Below are 6,847 nucleotides of genomic sequence, written 5' to 3' on the forward strand. Positions count from 1 at the left end.
GAGAGATTCCCGAGGTTTCCTGGCTGCTTGTATCTGGAGGGGGTGGGAGTCACACACCTGCTAATGTGGATTCCGCTGGGAAGGAATTCTGTTGGCGGAACTTTGGTGATGTCACCTCTCTGCTATGGCGGGCCCCAGTCTCCTTGCTGGAGTGTCCAAAGGGAGGGGCGGGACTGGTCTGTCTCTGGTTGGTTTCAGCTCCCGGTTCGCTATTTCATGAAGGCTTGGTGAGAGACCTCTTCCTAGAGTCCCTGCACTGCTCCTGCTGCGCTGTGCCTCCGGAGGCTATCTGCCCTGACGCGGGGGCTGGTCGGTGCAGGCAGCTGACAGTCGCAGAGTCGCGCGGGCAGCGGCTGGCAGGTCTGGACCTCTGCGCTGCGTGGCGGAGATTCACCCATCTAGCACAAACTGTCACCTCCAAAAATCCTACCGATTCCCGGCCGGTCTCTCTTTAGTGGAATTTTGCTAGGAGTTTCTCAGCAGGTCGAATCTAAGCATATCCATGCGTCTCTCTGACCCCATTGTTGAGGAGGTACTGAACGTGCTGCCTCCCCACTCGTCGCCATGTTGGATCCCTTACCCTTAACATTTAAATTATAATTTTAAAATGTTTAGATTTATTTATTTATTTATTTATTTATTTATTTATTTATTTATACCAGGGATTGAACTCAGGAACACTGAACCATTGAGCCACATCCCCAGCCCCATTTTGTATTTTATTTAGAGACATGGTCTCACTGAGTAACTAAGTGCTTCTGCATTGCTGAGGTTAGCTTTGAACTCACAATACTCCTGTCTCAACCTCCTTATGTTTGTAAAAAAATAAAAATTAAACAACAAAACATGAATGCCTATAGTAGCATTATTAATAATGGAAGCAACATGACATCTTGCATAAATGAATGAATGAATAAACTAGAGTTCCTCCATATGATAGAATACTAGTAGTCTACAATAAAAATAATTAGCTATTTAAGGCATGCAAAAACAGGAATCAAAATTAAATGTATATTGTTAAGATAAAGGAGATCATTGAGAAAGACTACATAATGCATAGTTTCCTTATTCTGACATTCTGATAAAGGTTAAACTATAGGGGGTGTATGCAGATCAGTGATAGCCAGGAGTTCAGGAAGGGCAGAGTGTTGAATGGATAAAACACAATAATTTTTTTTTATGATGGTGATACTATTCTCTGGTATTGTTATGATGAATATATGAAATTCTGCATTTTTTAAAAACCTATAAAGCTTTATAACTTAAAAACATCAAATCATAATGCATGAAGTTAAAAAAAGTGTAATTTAGGAGAAAAGATAAGTCCAGTAGAAAATTCAGAGGGTGATAAAGAGAAATCTAGTCATATTAAAAATAAAAATAAAAACTCCTCAATAAAGGATGGTAATATTCAGCAATTGATCTTATCAAACTGCTTTCCTACCAGTAATCCTCCCTCCTCCCTCCTATACATATTCCCTCTTATCTCATATTCTCATAGCTCTGTCATAATTGACCAATGCTTTAGAACACTGATGAAAAATGGCAATGCTCATTATAACATAGAAACCTGATTCACCATTCTTAATCTCTTCGTTTAAAATCTTTTTTCAAGACTACCCTCTTTATCAAAACTATTTCCATGACAGTGTAGCTGGGCCTCTGCCACAACTCAGTTATATGACTAAACTAAAGGTTGAGTAAGAAATCTGAAATGTACATACATATTCAGCAAATGTTAATTGTTTTTGCAGCAAATTTCCAGGAGCAAGTCATAACCGGGTGAGGTGTTTCCTAATTGATTTCTCTCAGGAAATCTAAGACTTGGAATTTTCTACTTGTATTTAATTCATGAAAGCCCAAAAGATATTGCCAACCTGATCCATAATTCTTATATTTTTAAACACTTTTAAGTTACCCTACAATTTTAATTATTCAATTCCACAAAATCTTTCCCAGGGCTTTACTTGCCTTATATACATAACATTGCATAGATCAGTAAATTCATATCACCATCCATCCACTCTTGTGCTTGAAACCCAATAGCTCACACAGAGAATAACTCCACCTGGAAAAAAATAAATAATCTCAAACTCAACAAGTCTAACAATAATCAAATCATTCTCTTGGACTCAAATCTATGCATTTCTTTTTATGCACCTTATTAAATGTTTATTTTTTTCATCTTATTGAATGATATTCCTATCTATTGTTCATGTCTCACCTTAATTATTATTTCACCCTAAGAAAGGCAAAACTTTGGGAATTGTAAACAGATCACTGATTGTAGGGACTCTACAAAGGGGAGAGGGTTGGATAATCAAGCACAGGAGACATTTTTAGGGTATTAATACTATTCTCTGATAGTACAATAATGGGTACATGACATTCTTCATTTTTCAAAATTATAAAATTCTGCAACCCAAATATTGAACCTTAGTTCATACTGATCAATAATTCTGAAAAGTATACTTTTGCAAAGCTGTGTGTAAGTAGGAAAGTAGAACACAATATAAATTATATCATTAAAATTGTGTCTCTAAATATACTACTATGATAACATTTCATTCACCTACTATTATTTTCTAGAAAGTAAAAGTACTATTTTATAGCACATGCTCTAGTTTGTTAATTACTGTAAATTTTATAAATATTTGTGGTGCTAGTCACAGGATAATTTAAACAGTTATCTTAATTAATTTTTAAGAAATATTTAATATGAAAAATGCCAGGTACATGTTCTTTGATGTACAGTATTCATGGTTCTATTTCATTTTCAAATAAGATTCTGCTAATGTAAACATTCAAAATTAAGGTATAAGTTTCTTTGGGTTTTTTTAATTTCTTTGGTCTCACTTTTAAAAAGCAAGTAAAATTTCTTATAACACCAAATAAAATGATACTGCCTTTAAAACAATAAAATTAAGGCATAATATTAGCTAAATATACACATTAAAAACTTAATATTAATCAGACAGAAAATACTCTCCATGTGTAGTGAGTTTCCAATTTTTGTAGTTTCACTTACAGAGTGAAACTTCTGATAGATTTTATTACAAGATTTTAAGAGAAAGAGTAATTATATTGACTGTGACATAAGTGGAAATGTACTTAATGGTCTGCCAAATCAAAAGTAGGTTTCACTAAAGGCTAATGCCAGTGGAGGAATGCTGTTAAGAACAGATAAAATTTTATACCCGGTACCAATTGATTTTTTTTTTTTTGACTGGCCCACACTATGGACAGCTGGGAGTCAGTCAAAGTTTCACTCTGTATTACTAAGTGTAAAAAGTTACTACTCTACAGAAATGGAAGTTCAGCATTTCAGAGCAGAAATTTTCAACTTGATTCTGAAAGACCATTATTATTGTCAATTGACCAAAAAATAGAGTTCACAGCAGTTGGCACCCTGGAAGAGGGAGAGAGAGAGAGAGAGAAAGGAAATGGAAAGAGTTAGGAGATAAGATTATTATTTCTAGAGGAGAATGATAACAATGAGTATTTGCCTTGTGACCTTATGAAACTTTCATTTGTAGACTTTCAAGTTGGGATGAAAACAGACACCTTGATAGTCTTGGAATAACATGAATGTCACGTGGTCCTGAATATCCAGATAAGATGTGTCCAAACCCTGCCACAGCTCTTGTGTGAAATCCTGTGCCCTCTCATTATTCCTTTAGAATGCTCATTCTACTACTGTTTTCTATCCACATCTGATCTGATTTCCAGCTTTTATTGAATTCTCTTACTGCATTGATTGAATGCTTTCACGACTGGGGTACATAAAATCCTTGCTTTCCTCTACTCTGTTGTCACAAATGATACCACTGAAAAGAAATATTGTCTGGACACACAAGTATAACTCTAGGAGATTCTCATGCTCAACAGAAGATTCTTTTTAAATGACACCCCATTTCCCTGCTCTCATAAATAGACTTTAGCCCTCTTTGATAATCCAGACATCAGCCTCCAAGCATGCTATTTGGCCTGTCTTTCTCTCCCTGTGTGTTTATTCTCTTCTCATTTTTGATCTGTTATATCCCTGGATCCTGTTCACACTCTAGTTTATAACTTGGCTAAGCATTTTGGAGTTTTCTATCATCCCATGAATCTTCAGGTTTATTTCACATTAGACTTAAATATTATTTCCCTAACCAAAGTGAGTTTCTTAGAAAAAATAAATTTTGACATGAACTAATTCAGTTAGGATTTTTACCATAGTAAGCTAGACTGCTGTCTAGTATGCACAGTTCTTTACTTGGTATCCTAAAGATATGTACATTAATTATAGAAAATCCAACTCATTTATGTCCTTTTCTATTCCATCAATATGTATCTCAATGTATGTCACAAGGTTGATTCTTAAAAATTTGTTAAGATCAATAAAAATGAACACTGACTAATACAAGAGGCATTTCTTTGGCAATATTAAAGATAATCATTCAGTATAAAAGATAAAAGCCACTGTAGTGGCTTTTAGTTGTGGTCCTTCTTGGAATTAGAGAACATGTGAATGGCAGTTTTGCTAATAATGTCACATATGTAGCTGGCTATATAGGGTACATCTTCCTAACGGACATTTTTTTTTCTTTTTGGTAATAATAATAGTAGTATCACTGCATACAGAGATCCAGCTCAGTTTGTATGCTGATATGTGAACATTTTATGCAAACTACCAATATTAACACAAAGGCTCTAACACTAAAATCAAGAGCTGGCTTTATTTTGAAGTTTTTAGTTAATTTTGTCATGTAATGTAGTCAACTACAGTTCTCTAAAAGTCCTTTTGTTAGCATAAAAGAATAGAGGGTAATTTAAATTAATTAGGAACCAGCAGCCTTTGCAAAATCAGGTGTCTCCAAATATGCCCTTCATGATCACTCTCATTCAATTACCTGCAGGGGACTAGAGACAGGAATTCTATGTTCTTTCACAACCTTACATGTATTACAAGCCTGATTTTCTCTCTGACATTTACCTTTGTGTCTACAGTGTCTGTGAGATCTTGTAAGTTCCATTAATCTAGCCTTACCAATGGGCTTTCCTGCCTCCCTATCCTACCTACCTCTGCAAGATTTCCTTACCCTCATGTGTCTTGGAACTCTGACCACCATTCCTACCAAATCATTCATTTTTTCTACATGCTCTTCTTTTTAGGCTCTATTTCCCTGTCCCTTCAATTATGCTTTTTCATTCATTTATATTTATTCTTGTCTAATTTTTATGTTTTTTTTTTCTTTTTCCTATGTGATCCTTTTTGGAGGATTTTTCACCTTCATGAATAAACAACCATCGAGCAGTACTGGCAGAATCGGTGCTGTACATTGTTTCACTGGAAATAAAATTAGTTGATAACATAGGTACACTAATTGAGAAGTTAAGAGAAAAGTGGTATTATCCAGTAAGCCTAGTTATATTAATCCTTGAAACCATATAAGCATTCATTTCGCAGGGACAATAATATCTTCTCCAAAACAAAGATTTGGAAGAAGAAAGCATAAATAAATAAATCTGAGCCTGGGAATACACTATCCTATTCAATCAACTAAAGGCATTCTCTGTTAAATGTACAAATACATTTTGAATTAGTGAAGTACAATGTTTATTATTTATTCATTTATTTACCGATATTTACTAGCATTAGTAGTTATTTATGAGAACCATATTAAACTGTAGGCTTGAAACAAAGAGCCAGCAAATTTTTATATTATAAATGAATTCACCTTAACAAAAGAGTTTTCCTTTCTCCCAGTACTTGCCTTCTATGTTATAAAGCGGCAGAATCTAAGAATAAAACTCCTGCATAGAATTCTACAAACAGCTCCTTGGAGAGACAACAGCTGTGGTAAGCCATTCTTATAGACCGTGGCCGCCATTAGAAGATGGCGCCGGCTTCCACTGTGGCCTGTGATAAACAACTCCTTTTATGGAGAGTTGGCGCACAATCCCTTATCACCCTATGAGAGAGATCCACGTGGCGGCTTGGGATTGGGATGCGGGGGGCTTTATTAAGCTGTGCTTGGGCGTGGCGGGCGCGGGCGCTAGAAGATGATACATGACTCAAGGCCTGAATAAACTGCTGAAAGAAGAATCCTGTGTCGTGTTTTCCCTTGCCGGTGAGGGGTCATGACAAACAGCTTCTTAAATTTAACAACATCTGTGTTTTTTTAATTTGCAACAGACCGTTCATAGCAATTATTTATTTAAACTTCAAATAATTTACAGTTTCATATCAACTTTTATTTGATTTAATTCATGGAAAATGAGTAGGAGGGGAAATAATTACCATATTGTCATTTAAAAAGACAAAAAAGTGATAGATTATTTTCCTTATTGTGCCTAAAAAATATATTTCAAAGGCATGCTTAAGTGACAATATTTCATCAACTACCTGTACCGTTTGATATCTAAAATTATTCCATTGTTTCTCTTCTAAAATTAAAAAGCAAATAAACTGTCAAACAAAAATCACTCAGATATAAGCCTCTCTTATAATTCTGCAACTTATCTTCCTCCGCTTTTTAGTTTTAACTTATTTAGAGAAATTATCTTCAAGATATTCACTGTTTCATATCTTTCATGCCCAATCAACTTAAATCTACTTAATTCTCCTATTATTCCAAATATATATATATATATATATATATATATATATATATATTTATATATATGTGCATATATATGAATGTACATATCTGTATATGTATATAACTTTCTTTCTCTCTTTGTCAAGAATATGATATCTATGTAGTGGAATGTATGAACTATTTTAAATACCTTTCTGACTTGCTTCTGGAAGGATACATGTGGTTCTCTTCTTTTCATCTTTTCCTTTCCTTTCCTTTTC

This window comes from Marmota marmota, unplaced genomic scaffold (assembly GCF_001458135.2).
Source record: "Marmota marmota marmota unplaced genomic scaffold, marMar, whole genome shotgun sequence".
NCBI classification, from domain to species: domain Eukaryota; kingdom Metazoa; phylum Chordata; class Mammalia; order Rodentia; family Sciuridae; genus Marmota; species Marmota marmota.